The sequence below is a fragment of the Nanorana parkeri genome, unplaced genomic scaffold, assembly GCF_000935625.1.
Source record: "Nanorana parkeri isolate BGI_ZX_2015 unplaced genomic scaffold, ASM93562v1 scaffold458, whole genome shotgun sequence".
NCBI classification, from domain to species: Eukaryota; Metazoa; Chordata; class Amphibia; order Anura; family Dicroglossidae; genus Nanorana; species Nanorana parkeri.
The window spans coordinates 239,965-256,006 of NW_017306726.1; the positions used below are offsets into that span (position 1 = coordinate 239,965).

General features: G+C 40.8%; 1 protein-coding gene across 2 annotated transcripts in view; it reads left to right on the forward strand.

Moving 5' to 3' along the window:
- Positions 1-12,596: 12,596 nt before the first annotated feature.
- ELFN1 (extracellular leucine rich repeat and fibronectin type III domain containing 1) overlaps positions 12,597-16,042 on the forward strand; it is a 102,776-nt gene continuing 99,330 nt past the window's right edge. For both annotated transcript variants that reach the window (XM_018560489.1, XM_018560490.1), the window contains exon 1: positions 12,597-12,725. The gene's annotated coding sequence lies outside the window, so the exon portion shown is untranslated. The remainder of the gene's footprint in view (positions 12,726-16,042) is intronic.

Consider the following 16,042-nt stretch of genomic DNA (forward strand, 5'->3'; position numbering starts at 1 on the left):
TCTAGGCTCCTAGGGAAGAGCTTACAAATTTAGTATGGGAAGCTCATATTAAAAAAAAGCTATATACTATATAAATGACATAACTGGGTCCCAAAACAAAACTCTCTAAAAAGATAGGACTTTAGTTTATTAACAGCCATTAAACAAGAGTCCATTTATAGGTAGGACACTATGCATTGTATACTTTGAGGCTTCAGGTCCGCTTTAAAGCGAACGTTTACGTTGCCTATTCAGGACAAAATAACAGGTTAACATAATAGCAGAAATGGTAAGCAAGTGGCAAGTGGTAGTTACGTCCAGGTGAACTGACCCCTCATCAGCCCTAGGGCTGCATATCCTTGTTACATGCATTATGGGAAGCAGGGAAGAAAGTCACAATGTCCCTCATACCCAAAGTGCTGCCGGGCTGCATCAGGTGCATGGGACATTAGTATAGGCTCTTTGCCATGCCTGCCATCCACCAAACCTATTACTTTGCCCTGAATGCCATGAAAAAAGGATGAAGATTATTTTGTTAATGCCTTTTCAGCACACTGGCCAACTCCACCATAGCAACCATGTTGGCTTGCCTGTTTCCTTTCTATGTTACTAGCCTATATATTATATGAATGTAAGTATTGTTTTTATAGCAAATGTATGTTTTATTAAAGGTGTTAGTTGGTATTCAGAGATTAATTTTGCATGTAACTCCATTGTAAGATGGTCTACTCTACCGAATTTCTTTATCTCTCCTTTAGAGATGGTGAATTGATTTGCTGCATTTGAAATTTACAGAATATATTTTATCCATGTATTACACTGCCTGTCCAAAAAATAAAAGTCACCACCTGGATTTAGTTAAGCAATTAGGTGAGAGCCTTTAATTGGATAATAGGTTCAGTGTGTCCACAAAATGAGCTCAGCTGAATACCTGAATATACAGTACTGAATGGCCATGTTTTTCCATCAATAGATATTTTTTTCCCCTGCTGGCACGGGCATATTCCAAGATGACATTACCAGAATTAATCATGCTCAAATTGTGAAAGAGTTGTTCAGGGAGCATGAAACATTACTTTTATACATAGATTGGTCACCACAGAGTCCAGACCCTAACCTCATTGTGCATCTTTGAGATGTGATGGAGAAGACTTTACGCAGTGGTCCGACTCTCCCATCATCACTACAAGATCTTGGTGAAAGACTGAATGCAACTCTGGATAGAAATAAATGTTGTGACATTGTATAAGCTTATCAAAATGATGCCACAGTGAATGCGTGCCATAATCAATTTTTTTTACATTTTTTTACAACATGCAGTGTACAACTTTTCTTTTTTTCCATTTTTTCACCAAAAACCCACTAATAATGATGCCAGCCTGGCACATAAGTCATACAAGGCTACATTAGTTCTGGCTGCTCATCATGATAATACCACGTTGTATGCCTGTAGAGCTGTGTAGGTGCTTCTAACAAGACCACAACAGTGATAAAAACATTTTAATGGGCAGAGGAAGGCTAGACTCTCCATCAGCTTTTTATTGCTGCCTGTGTTCTTGTTGATTTCCTCACTCTTCCTGTCTTAGTGACAACAAGTGCAACTAAGACAGGATGTGAGGGGAAATGTCTCCAGTAGGGCCATGGACAGTATTATCCAAAAGAGAGTTTTTGTTAATACTGATAGGATACTCTACACTTTAAAAGAGATTACTTGGGAGTGATACCCGTAAAGACCCCCTGCCCGCAACCTCTGGGTCTAGAATTGTGAGCCCGTTAAATGAATACTACCACATTATTCTAGTTTCTGGTTGTTTAAGACTACCCCCTTCACTTGCCCACCCATTCCTTCTCCTGCACATTTCTATGAAGTAGCCCATCATAGTGATGGACCAATAGGAAGGTAGGAGGTAGCAGCAAAATAGGTACCGTGTTTCCCCAAAAATAAGACACTGTCTTATATTTTTTTATGGCTCAAAAAAACACACTAGGTCTTATTTTCGGGGTAGGTCTTATTTTTTTTTTATGTACAACAATCCAAAGTTAATGCAAATGCAAAGGAAATAATCAAAAATGGCAAAGTTAAGAAAAGGGTGATCAGGGCAATCAGGGGTGCCGTACCTTTCCAAGAGCAATTGGCAATCAGCTTATGCGGCTCTGCTTCCTGCGCTGCCGGTTCGCTTCCTCTAGCGCTGATTCTCTCTTCAAGTTTCCTATTATGCCACCACCGGCCCTGGAAATGGTCACAACTAGGTCTTATTTTCGGGGTAGGTCTTATATTTTAGCAATTCCCAAAATTGGTACTAGGTCTTAATTTCGGAGTAGGTCTTATTATCGGGGAAACAGGGTACCTGCCCAGGAAGGTTCTCTTTAGAAAATGAATCAATAATATTCTGTAAATAGAAAAAAAAGTGTTAATTTGTCTTTGTAGAAAGTTTTAGGGATAAAACATTTGCACTATCTGATTTAGTCTCGATTCCCTGAATTTGTACAGAAATTATAGTTGTGGGATGTTTGTGTACAATACTTTTATTATGCAGGTTATTACATGCAGTTTAATCTGTTTTAGCACACCATATTGTAATACATTAATATATTCTAGAAGTGTATAAAACTTGATTGCTAGATTCCAAGGAACCCAGGATAGGAATCTATAGCTATGCTGAGCAATTCACTGATGGATGAAATGGCTAAGAATTCTCCGTAAAACAAACGTCTACCCTATTGATTCAATTTTTCCACTTCCCTCCATTGCAGCACATGGATTTATTTCCAGATTAGCACTTTAATGGAGTTGACTGATGCAAATACAGTACAATTTTATCTGCTGTTCCAAGCAATACAACCGGGAATTATGGTTAAAATGTAACTTCTTTAGAAATATTTCCCAAGTAGAGTACTGGACTCACATAATCAGGTCTGACCACATATTGATTCAGCGCTTTATTTGGAAGTAATTCTATATAATCAGACCTGAAAGTTGCGTCTCTTTAGTAGTCAAGTCAAAATTCGAGATAGTGTATGCTGCAGCAGAATGTGTAACAGTTCAGTCTAACATACAATTCCAAACTGTGATTTAATTTTACATATTTAAAGCTGAGCTCAGGAATACACCGGTGTTGGTAGCTGTGTATTCATTTAAAGATTATTTGTGTATTTTTAAAAAGCAACTAGTGTATGTTTCTGAATTTAATGTGGTATGATCCTCTTATAATCCCCTGTACAACAGCACTGGGAATAGGAGGGGAGGGGACCGTACTGTGAGTCAATTAAGTGTGCTGTCTGCACATGTACTGACTAAGAGGAGAGAGTTGTACAAGGGATGAGCTCTGCTGCTCCTTTACTGTCCAGTCACAGGGAGGGTACAAGGAGGCAGCAAAGCTGAATTGTTTAAAGAAGAACTCCAGGGTTTAAAAAAAACTTACTCTTGCAGTGGGGCTCCCCCCACACTCCAAGGGTTATATGCTCCTTTTGTCCAGGGGGATCAAAAAAGCAGATATACTTACCTGTTTACCTTTCTAGACTGGTCCTTGCAGCCTCTTCTACCCCAGGCTCCAGTGGTCTAAGGACCGTAGACATCATAATGTCTAATGCAGGTCCATAGACTTCCATCAGAATGTGGATGTAGAGGGACATTCCAAAGTCGGAGCAGAGGGAGAGAGAGGTGAGTGCCCACTGCTATGGGACCAAGGACCATGTGAGTACATCTGCCTTATTTGAGCCCCTTAGACAAAATTAGTGCTTTACCCTTGCAGTGTGGGGATAGCCCAACCGCAAAGGTACGTTTTTTGAATGCCTGGAGTTCTTTAACTGCTGTAGAGAAATGTGAAGTCACCAAGTTGGCTGTGCTTTCTGGGAAGGCTTTGCAAATAGCAGGCCAGTTGCCATATATTTCAAGTGGAAATGTGGCTGTTTGCCTGGAGTTCAGCTTTAATGCAAGTGTTGCTATCTGTTCTTCTGCATATGCACCATAGTAAAGGTTCCCACAGTCATGAAGTGACGCTTGCCAGTTACCCAACTGCAGCTATAGTGAGTGACTGCTGTTCTGACTAGTAGATACCTCTGACTGTTTTTAGGGAAGAGGCAATTGATCATCTTGAACTTTTTTGGCCCGTCGCTAGGGTATTTGTAAAGTTTCCTCTATTGCATTCCATTTTATTGAGTAATATGCTTGACTAAATATGCATGTGCAGAATTGTGTAGATACCCAGATTTCAAGAGAGCTCAGCAAGCAGTAAAAGGGGGCATAGAGCTGATCCATCAGTAATGTAACAAGAATTGACCATACTGAAAAAATAGGACGGCAGTTAGCCTGAGTGGGTTGTAAGTGGTGTGTTATTGCCTGAGAATTGTAGGAAGTGCATCCTGTAACAGCCTGCAAGATCCACAGAGACTTAGGATGCATTAGATGCATGTTATTGTTAGTATTGGGATCACAGGGAGGTTATTGTTCGGGCTTCAGGAAGGGTCAGTGGTAGAGTTAATGATAGGGTTACAGAAAGGGTTAGTGTTAGGACTACAGAGAGAGTTAGTGTCAGGGTTACGGGCAAGGTTAGTGTTAGGACTGCACAGAAGTTTAGTTGTATGGTTAGTGTTAGGTTCACAGGAAGGTCAGTGTTATGACTACAGGGAGGATTATTGGTAGGGTTAGCATTAAGGTTACAGGGAGGTTAAGTGGTTGGATTATATGGAGGATTAGCATTAGTGTTAGGACTACAGAGAGGGTTAGTGGCAGGGTTACAGGGAGGGCTAGTGGCATGTTTATGGGGAGGGTTAGTGTTAGGGCTGCACAGAGGTTTAGTTGTAAGATTTGTGTTAGGGTCGCAGGGAGGTTGGTGTTAGGACTACAGGGAGGGTTGTTGGTAGGGTTAGCATTAGAGTTACTGGGTGGTTAAGTGGTAGGGTTACATGGAGGGTTAGTATGCACTTTAATGTTAGGGTTCCCGAAAGGGTTAGTGTTAACATCACAAGAAAGACTGTTGGGGCTAGTTCCCTTTGCACTCTGTTTTTGCCTCAAGGGGAATCAGTATCCTGTATAAGGGAGCATTATTTTAGAGGTCCATGGTTTTGGTTTTTAAAACAAATGAATACTAAAGCCTCTGCTGAAAGGCACAAGATACACAGAGGACATCTAAATTAGCTTCTCCACTGTCACGCCAAAATTGTTGATACTCATGCACAGATAGTTACTGGTATATGAAAATGCCAGACCATGTTGGGGTCACCGTCGTCTTGATGCTTTTTAATAAGAAACAGCTGCTTTCCATTTCCTCTACCCTTCAGAATTACCTTTTGCAACTGTTTCAGAGCAGCAAATTACAAGCTTCCCCTTTGAAATCACCATACGGACTATTTAAATTAAACATTTTTTTGTTGTTTCTGCAGATCCTCTTGTTATAATAATATATTCTACTGATATATTATGCAGAACCACGTTCTAATCCTTGATAAATCCACAGCCAACAAGACATAAATGTAACAAAACACCCAAAAATAATTTTTTTTCTCTCTCTCTGCTAATCCTCTAGCATAAGCAGTTTATACACACTGGGACCGGATGGAGCGGTGACATTGATCCCAGAATTCTTTGAGAAAATCACTAGAGAACAAATTAATAGCATCCTGGTTATGTTTCTTCTTACAAGAACATGTTGCAAATAAAGTATGAGAAAGACCTGCAGAACTTCAAACAAAACCGTCAAGCAAATTGGGTCCTTAAAAAAAAAAAAAAGAGAGAGAGAAATGAAAAGGAATATGTTGTAGATAGTAAACCAATTAAGGCAAAGTTTGTGCTGAATCTTTGTCTAGAAGGCACATTAGGAACATTCCATTTATCTGCTATATAGTTCCATCTATTAGTGTTGCATGACTGGTAATGCTATAAGCAGATCTGCTGTACATATTAACTATGTATCACCAAGACTGGTTGGATTGCCTGACAATTTTATTATAGTATTATTACTTTTTTTTTACTTAGAGATGGCCATCTTGCTCTTTTCTGCTTTAAAAAGTGTTTACAGTAAACATAAATATATTGATAACAATACAGAGCATAAGGAATAAAGGTGATTACCGTTAAATATTGTAGTTTTTCATTTTGTATACACTGGAAAAGATTTCCACCCCTAAGGCAGCACTGCTAGTGCCAACACTATCCCTCTGGAACCAATCCTGCATAGAAGGCTGATCCCTGTCTCATATCCGGGAGGAATCCTAAAACTCTATGAAAGCTCAAAGCTGTATACTAGTTGCTTTTAAACCCAACCTGTATACTGCCCGAGAAGGAAAAATACATTTTTACTTTATAGCAAGCATAATAAGCATGTTACACTTCCATGCACGTTTTGACTCTCTGCTAGAGCACTAAGAGAAAGCCTTATATGAGCAATTTGAAACCTACAGTGGCTATGCTTGCTCCATCCTGATATGGCTGTTCAGCAATGTAGTGTCGGAGACAGTGAGGACTGCTCCTCATATCTAAAAGTATTGGCTATTTTGGGGTGCCCAGAGGCAAATTAAGGAGAAAAGGGAGTCCCCAATAAATTGACCTAATCACTTGGCCTTCTATGAACAATGTAAAAGCTACATTTAAACTTGTTTTAGAAGACGTTTTGTAGTAATGGCAACCTACATATCTCTCATGACTGGTTTACAATAACTTGTAATATTCTATAGATACATACCTTAAAGTGGAACTGAACTCGAAGATGAAGATTTGCATAGGGAATATCTAGAAATGTTAATTGTGGCTAAGCAGAAAAAATGCACCCTTTATCTGGAATTTCTCCTGAAAAATAGCAGTGCACTCTCTATTATGTGGGGGGTGCCCAGGCAGCCATCTTCCTGCAGCTTCATAGCTGCATATTTGCAGTGTGAGATCTAAGACACTGTGGCCCCTGACTTATGTGAAAATGGATTTGGTGATGTCCCTACTGTGCTGCTCATTGTTTCCTTTGCTAGAGGCTCTGACACAAGGGAGGAAAGCCCTGCCACTATCAAGATGGCTGCCTCCACACAGAGAAACAGTGCAGAATAAGATATGGTTAGTCAGTAATGGGGAAAGATCAGCTGCATGGAGATCACAGGCAATGCCGGCGACCAGTCCTTTGCCCTCTCCTTTTTTTTGGCTCAGTTTGATTGTTGGTTATGTGTTTGGATGAAGCACTGAGATTCTTGAGGAATGCTGAATTAAGTTTTACTTGCTTAGAATAATATTACATCTGAATACAGCATTGTGCAGGAAACATATATAGATAGAAAAAAACAGCTTCCTGTGTATCATAGATAAGCATGCACATAGAGAGTAACGTTGCACTAAACTGCCATCTACAGCTCAAAATACATTTAACATCAGAATGTCAGTAATATGATGTTGTATTTCCAACACTGATTGCGGTGGGAGAATCCCAATTTCTAATTTATTGAAAGGATGGGTTGATCAAAAAAGGCATGTTTATGTAATTTCGGCAGATTGTATCACGATTTGTTCTTACTTCAGAATTGTCCTGTATCTAGTAAGGGATTGCTAAAAGCAGCTGTGATACAAAGGGCTGTAACCCAATCATACTTCATATTCTAGTGAAACATTAATAATGACTGATTATCATGGGTCACCCTGTATATTTCTCTATGGATTATTAAATGTCCCCACACAGTATTTTATATTTTACATAGGAGGCAATGGTTTAATTCACCTCAACAGTTTGGGAAAGTAGCAATGACAACACTGGCAGAAGACTGGGAAATGGAGGAAATGGCTCATGTTGAATGGTTGATATATGATATATTCTATTTCTGGTCTAGTTGTCCTTTAGCTGTAATGTCAAGAATAGCTGTAACCAAGTGTAACATGTACAAAACCCCTCAATCCAACATATTGAAGTCAACCACAAAATGGTATTGAAGTTAAGCAGATCCAGATGTTTATTCAACGTTTCAGGTCCCTGAGGAGCTTTTGTCAGGAGTCACCAGTGAATCTTGGCATTGGCTCCTCAGGGAACTGAAAGCTCAAATATACATCTCTGTCTGTTTACATTTAATATCGCTGTGCGGTTGCCCATCACTGTATAGAATGTCTGCTTCTTCATAAAAGACTAGAAAAACGAATAATATTCCTGCAGAACTGAAGGTGACTTGTGAAATTGCTTTAAAAGGCTTTTTTATTGTTGTCTTGAATAACTTATAAAATATATAGGCTTTTAATACTATATCACATTTACATTTTTAAGATGTCCTAAAAACAAGATATTTGTTTTTTTTCCTAATTTTTTGAATAATGATTAATATTCCATTACTGTTCTTTGCCCATTTGTTTTCCTTATGTTGCATCCTTCCTATCCCATCCACGTTTTCCCTATGCTGATTACCGTGGGTGATCTGCCGACAGATGAGGCACCAAAGTTCACTAGCAAAATGACTGCTAAAATGGCCAGACCTGATTGTTTGAAAGGAAGACACAGCTCCAAACAATAGAAGAATCAACAACATTGAGGACAACAAGTCCTGGGAGAGATCTAAATAAGTGTAGTATTTAAATTAGAAATAAAGAAGGAAGTGGATAAAGAAGAAAGAGTTTGATACTCACATAGGCAAGGTTGCAAGAAATCCCGAAAGGGATATCAGACAACCTAAGGTACAAAAAAGGCATGAGGATGGTCGCTCTTAATGCTCGTCATAGTGGAGCTCGGATGATCCAGAGTTTGGCAGCTACCTGATGGGTACTAGAGAGAGCAGATAGGATTGCCCCAGAAAGCTCTGGGGTATTCTTGCCTATGTTTTCTGGGGCATTCTTGTCTCATCTCTACACACATGATTTTAACTGCCAAATATGCATAGTCTAAGGCGTATTTTTATAAAACAGTATGTGATATGTGATACATGTGATACACACTAAACCAGGGGTGCCCACAATATTTAGTCTGGAGATCTACTTTTCAAATGACGAGCTCAATGAGATCTACCAATGAAAAAACACTTGCCTTCAGGGCATGGCGGTGCATTGAAGTCAATGGCACAGCAGCCACGCCCCCCGCCCGCAGAGCGATCGCGCGCACACAGAACACAGGCACACTAGTGCCTGCATTCCCGTCCAGTGTGATCTGCAAAAATACTGCAAGCCGGCTTGTGTTTCTGTGCGTACTAGAGGACGAACACTATGGAATGCAGACTTTGTGGTGCGAACTGGCCCTCTCTCTTGTCTGGCTCTTCCATCTCTCCTCGCTCCTTCTCTCTCTCCTTCCCGTCTGCGTCTGACACATTCAGCCGCAGTAGCACCGCGGGAGGGAGCTCAGGTCAGTGAGCTGATAGCGATCTACCAGTGTTTGCTTTGCGATCTACCAGTGTTTGCTTTGCGATCTACTGGTAGATCGCGATCTACCTAAGGGGCACCCTTGCCCGAAACATTCACTGCAGGAGTATCTTCCTGCTGTATGTGTGTGTGTTTAAATACAGTGAAACATTCACCTGCAGTGAACGTTTGGTAAATCTCACATCCGCTGCTTTATAAATATGCCTTTTGACAGACAATCACACAGTCGTTGTCTAAAGCCCCTTTCACATGGGTGCCTGTCAGTTCCATTTACATCAGATTTCCCTAGATCTGTCACAATCAGGTCCACCAAAATGGAACTCTATTACCTTTGGTTTTCTGCACCCAGATGGAGTCGAGAGTAATCGGATGTAAACAGATGCATGTCCGTTTAGATCCGGCTGTCCCTAGACTAACATTGGGCTTCTGATCAGATCCACCTGAAAAACTAACAGGCAGACTTGATCACTCTGCCCATCTGAAAGGGGCCTTTAGATGCAGATGCTGGAAAGGATAAGGCATGGTTCAGCATGCAAAGGGTCTCTGAACAGACGTGAGACTATCAGGTGAGTTTTGCCCACTAACAAGAATCACACAAAGAGCATGTGTCCAGGCCTGTCTGGCTTAATAGATATGTGCTTTGACCAGAGCAACATCTGATGTAAAGTTAGTGGATCACTGTCATGAGGTGTTGCCTGCGTAACCTAAGTACGCAAGCAACACTTGGAGGCAACCCCCTTTTGACTAAAGTAATCTTTAAAACACCTGAAAAACCTTTCCTTGTCCCAACATCCCTCTCCAGATTCAGTGCTAACCTAGAATTTAGTTTAATAAAAGCTTCACTAAGCTGGGAGCTACTTAAGATCATGCAGGAGGCTCCACTCTAACCCACTCCCATGTACACTAAAAGAAGAAGATTAACTTATTTATTAGTCATTCCCCTCATGGTCATCTTTGAGAGGATACACCTGGTCTACTACAACCAGTAGTTGATGTACAGTATGTATCCTACTGATTGTTTCTGGAATGATCATAGATTTAGCGTCGTCATGCTGTTTATAAACATACAGTAGATGCAGCAACAACTCTCATATATTATACTGAGATTAGTAGTTCTGCCACAAGGTGGTGGGTGGTGGTGTTGTGTTTGATGCTTGTGTAGTGTATTCTCTTTTGTGGAATGATGCAGTAATTATTTAATTACCTGTCTCTGTGTTCCTGTTGTTTCCAATTAAAAAAAGAAGGGCTCGGTCATGTGTCCAGCTTAATTTTGACTGGTAAGGGTCATATCTGCAGCAGCTCTATAACATTTAGGCCACTCCCGGCAGGCCTGTCACCTCAGGTCCAGACCTGTATAGCTTGCCGACAGATTAAGTCACTTATAGTTACGTATCAGACTGAGATGCAAAGTGTTCGCCACTATTTTTAACTTAACATGTAATCTTTGAGTACCATGTAATTAAATGCACTCAAAAGATTTACGAGCATTCTAAGGTCAGTATTGACCAAGGCAATACTTGTAAAACAGGTAGCGCACTGTGTAGGCAACACACCCTACTGGATTATGCCTCCTTCCTGGTCATGACTGCTTCTGCCAGTATGGCCATCAGCAAGTTGAAGGCCATAAGGCTTCGTGGGAACCTTGACTTATGTTGCCCCTAAAAGACATCACGTGAGACAAAATTCTAGTAGGAATGATCCTGATAGGAATTTATAATTACTTCTGTATGAAGAGGAATAACACACAGATCATTGTCTTTTCTTTATTATTTACTAAGCTGGGACACACTTCCTAATCAATGCTTTCATCTATGTCTGGTTTTCTGGACAAGTGTCCTGGATAATAATAATTTGTTTAAAACGGAAGCAAGAAAATGCTGTTACAGCTTATTTCCCCCCTGGACAAGTCGATCATGTGACTTCCTGTGTCATTTCAGCTTTCATTGTCATATTCAGTTTTAAGAGAGAACAACAGAATGGGAAGCATTTAGAGTATGAAGTGCATTTTGCTAAATAGTTTTAATAAACAAGTCCTGGAACATAGCTACACAGTCTCGTTGCTTCGGGCCAAATTTTATTACAGCATGAATATTTTAGATGTAATATAAACACCAATAACGTCATGTTCATACAAAATTCGTGATGCTTAACAATGATCCAGGAAAGCAGTTTTTAAAGTGAACACACCATAAATAAGAGTGTGACACTTTAAGGAGTTACCCACGATTATGTAAAATATACCTTATAGCCTATAAATGCATTTACTAAAAAATTGCTGTAGGGGGCCTGTCAGAAAATAAATATTGAAACTAACATTGTTCACTTTTCATGCGGATGGTATGCTCATCATTGTTTCCTTACATAACAATTAAAAAGCCTGCCGGGAGGTCCGACTTCAAAAATACTTGATTTGTACCAGGAACCCAGTAGTGGTAAAACAGAAATTAAAAGTAGCTTGCGCTCTTACAAAAAGGCAGAGAACGGCAACTCTCATAATTCTATCATGACGGGATCCCATATTTTTAAAACAGAAATTCAGATGAAACAAATAATGCCTAAAAAATAAATAGACGTGTATTCTTACCTGAATGTTGGTGTCCATTGTGTATTTTTTCCAGATCTGTGCAGTAATCCGACATGAAACAACTCCTGTACTTTGCTTCTGTGCAAGAACTTCCTGTAATAAAGACAGTAACTCTTTCCTTGTGCAGGATGACTAGTCTTGTATCCGCCTCCTTGTAGTTTTTTGGCAGGCAGTCTGTACTGGGTGGTCCTGTAGGGTCCCTCCTATAGCTCTGCTCTGTGCACATGGTATGTGCCACACAGAGATAATGTCAGATCTACTATTAAAAGGTATTGGTCTTGGCTTGCAAAAGCATGTGGTGCACATAACATAGATTTTTTATATTTGTGGCTATTAAATAATATATTTAAATGAAAGATTTCCAGTAGTCAAGGCATTTATTACCATGATCTCTGCTGAAGTTAAGAAGCAAATCTGATACCTTCCTTCCTATGTATAGTAGAGATCACAGGACCAAATGCCTATCCGGTCAAACTGAATCTGGGAGCAAGGGTTTCTACAGCCAAAGAGGTTTTTTTCAAGCCTTTTGTTACCTTTTGGCAAGCAGGGTAACTGAGGTCTGATTTTGATTACAATTCTGCTTGAGTATGTGAACATTTGTATGATATTATGAAATTGTAATTTACACTTTTTTTTGTATATTGCTGTTGCTCTTATGCTATTTATACATTGAGGTTTTATTTTATTTATTCAAACCTTAGATTGTCAAATTCCCTCTTTTTCAGCTCAAACTTCATGTACCAATCTACAGAAGACAAGTCACTGAATTTTGTACAAAATTGGAACATTGTTGTGCTTGGTTATTTGTATGGCATCAGCGACTGTGAATTTCTACGGTCTGAGCTTTCCACTTTAATGGTAAGTGAAGTCTCCTTTGGTCCCATTGCTCAGGGAGCTAAAAAATGCCATGAAGATTTAATTATCCTCTTTTGTTTCTCTTCTTCCTTTTACCCATCATCCAGTATTATTGTTAATTAAATATAAATCTTAGTGCTGGGAATTAACAGACATCATTTATTCATGGGTTACTTTCATTTAAATTGGCTTTCCGACCTGACCCTCATTTCGAGTCTCCGGTGGCTCTGAAAAATCAGTGTTTTGGGACATTAAAATCATTTGATTTTGAGGAAATGGAAATTTGATGGTTTTATAGTAAAATAATGTGTCTCCAGTTACCACTTCTTTACTATCTGCAGGGCTTTGAAAGTGAAGCTTCATTTTCCGCTGAGTCTTAGTGGTTGTCATGGAAATTGCAAAACCGGTGATAAGTAGAGGCTGCTAAAAATGACCTGATATCCATCTTTCTTGTTTAGAACTGGATGGACCATTGGAGGGTGTGATGAAAGTTATACACTTCATCTTAGACAAATATAATACGTTTTTGGATGGAATTCATAGCTTTGTTGGACGTTAAACTCCAGTCAGACATGAAAATTTTGCATTTGAACTCAGTAACCTGCTGAACGGATATCATTTTCTCCCTGCAACTCATCTTCTGCACCTGGCTCTCTCACTCAATAAATCCTATTATTTTTTTTAATGGATCTGAAATGGAGCCTACACAAATGCATGCTCCTTTTGTTTCCTGGTTTACTTGACCAGTTGCAACTGTGAAAAGTTTGGTTAATCTGTCTGCAATGGATGGCATGAAATTTAGAATAATGGCTTGTGTAGATGAAGAATGCAGCTGTGCTTTCAGGTCTATGCAAAACGCTTCTGAATTCCATTTGAGTTCTTGCATAGGTGCTTCTGACTTTCATTCGACTTCCTTGTAAACTGTATCAAACTGTATGCGTAAAAAAATAAGTCAAGGCAACTCAGAGGGAGAGTTCCAATAATGGGACCAATTATCCTGAGAATGTAGGAAGTCTGTATACAGATAAGAAGTCTGGTGGTTTGTTTCAGAAGGTCAGGGCATGAGGCGTTCAAGAGAGTGATCCATTATCCAAGCAAGGGTCAGGGCAGGCAGCATTCAGAGAGAGAATCCATATCCAAAACAAGGGTCAGTAACAGTAGAAACAAGCAAGGCAAGGCAACAGGACATGAGTCAGGAGCTAGGTAGAAAAACGCCCCTGGACTTGTGATGCTCAAATAGAGTGCTAGGGAGCTGCAGCCGATCAGATATGAGGAGGAAGGTCAGCTTGAGCTGATCACTGCCTAGCCAACAGAACACTGTCTGTGGAGGCGTGGAGGCAGTGGTGTATTTTGGTTTTGTGCTGCCCTAGGCAAGACTAAACTCGGGCACCCCCTCAATCTAAATTTGCCCCACCCCTTCCTGTTAAGACATTTAGCGCACACGGGGGTCTCAGGAGAGCTGTACGGGGTCTCAGATGGGCTGTGCAGGGTTTATGGTGGGCTGTGTGGGGACTATGGTGGGCTGTGCAGGGTCTCAGGAGGACTGTTCATAGTCCCTTTTCCTGCATACATGTGCTGCTCCTCTTACCTGCAGCTCGAAGTGCCATCAGTACCAACAGGATACATTGCAGTCCTTAGCCTGCTTCTGGGACATCCCATGATCAAATCACATGCTATGGCCAGCCCCTGCCTGCTGCTTCTTTTCCACCTCCTGTACAAAGCCCGCTGGACCGCATCTCACTGGACCCGCGCCTCCACTGGGCAGCTCTCTAATTAGGCAGCCGCTCTTATGGCCTTGCGGCCGCCTAGTTTGCCTCATTTGGCAGCCGCCACTGCCTGATTCTGTGGCGCCCAGCCTCGGACCATGGGGCAAGTGCCCAGTATGCCTAACGGCAAGTCTGGCTCTGTCCGCCTCATTGGTTTGGGGTGGCATTTTCTGCCGCCCCCTGGAAAGGGCTGCCCCAAGCAAATGCCTAGTTTGCCTTGCAGTAGATACACCCCTGCGTGTAGGGGTGTGTGTCAGGCAGGCTCCAGAAGCTGGAGAAAAGACAGAGTGATGGCTGCAGCAGAGTGCAGGGCAAGCCTTGCTCTCCTAACAGTTCCTCTGATCTTTGCTTTATTGCAAAGCAACAGGCCTCTTCACATTTGGCACTTTGGGCATATCAGATTTCTGTTCCTCGGCCTCCTTGCTCTGGTTTTACCCATGCTACAGTGGCTACTCAGAAAAACAGACTGCTGTTTTAATGCTAGTGATAGACTGCATAATTTATATAATTTTTGATTTTCCATTGTTTCACTTTAAGTTCATTTGCATGGTACCTTTGCTTTAAGTCTCTTGACATGGTACCAATGAATAACACACACACAATGAATTAATGAAACATAACATTTATTTAACTGATAACAGATGACAGGTTACAAAAATAGCAGTCTTAGGTCTCGCTCTCAAGTTCCAAGATGTTGCTCTGTGAATTCTATTTCTGCCATTAGTGAAGGTTATTAATAATTTAGCAATACACAGAAACCCCAGATAGTAGTGAAAACCTAACATGGGTTCTTAGTAGAGATACACAGAAATTGAATTTTTGTAGACCAAATCTGAAAATAAAAAAATTGTCAGGCTGAAACTGAAACCGAAAAGGATTTTTCCCCCCAACCTTTTTACATTTTTAAAAATTATTTTAAACATTTTTTATTTAATTTTTTTTACTTTACTGTCAGGGGCTTTGGGGGAATATCAGGGGTCTGCTCCTGTCCATTCATAAACTGTGGGTACAGTATGAGTTACTATGTCCACAATCATGAATGAACAGGAAGGGATGTAGAGCACTTCCTGTTCATTCATATCTGGGGACACAGGAAGCATACTATGCCCACAGTTATTTAGAAAAACTCAGCAATCACCTGTTTGCTGAATGTTTGTACTTCACTCTCCATCCTGACTTGCTGTCACAGGCTGAGCAGGGCAGCGTGGGAGGAGAGCTCAGCTGTCTCTGCCCTGCCCTGCACCCGCTCGGGATCCTGAGCTGTCCTCCTGAAACCTTCTCTCCTCCCTGCTGGACTCCATGGATGCCTGCTGCCTCTGCCAACAGGGGCAGAGGAGAGCAGCAGGGATCAGACAGGACACAGACTGTCGTCCAACAGAGAGGGAAGAAGTTAGGGATGCACATAATTTTTTGGCAGTTATGGTACTTTCCGCATTTTGCCCAAAGTATCATTTTCTGCCAAAATGTTTCGGTGGCCGAAATTTCGGTGCATCCCTAGTTCTAAAGCCTCCCAGTTCTAAAGCTTCCTAGTTCTAAGCCTCCCCCACACTATCC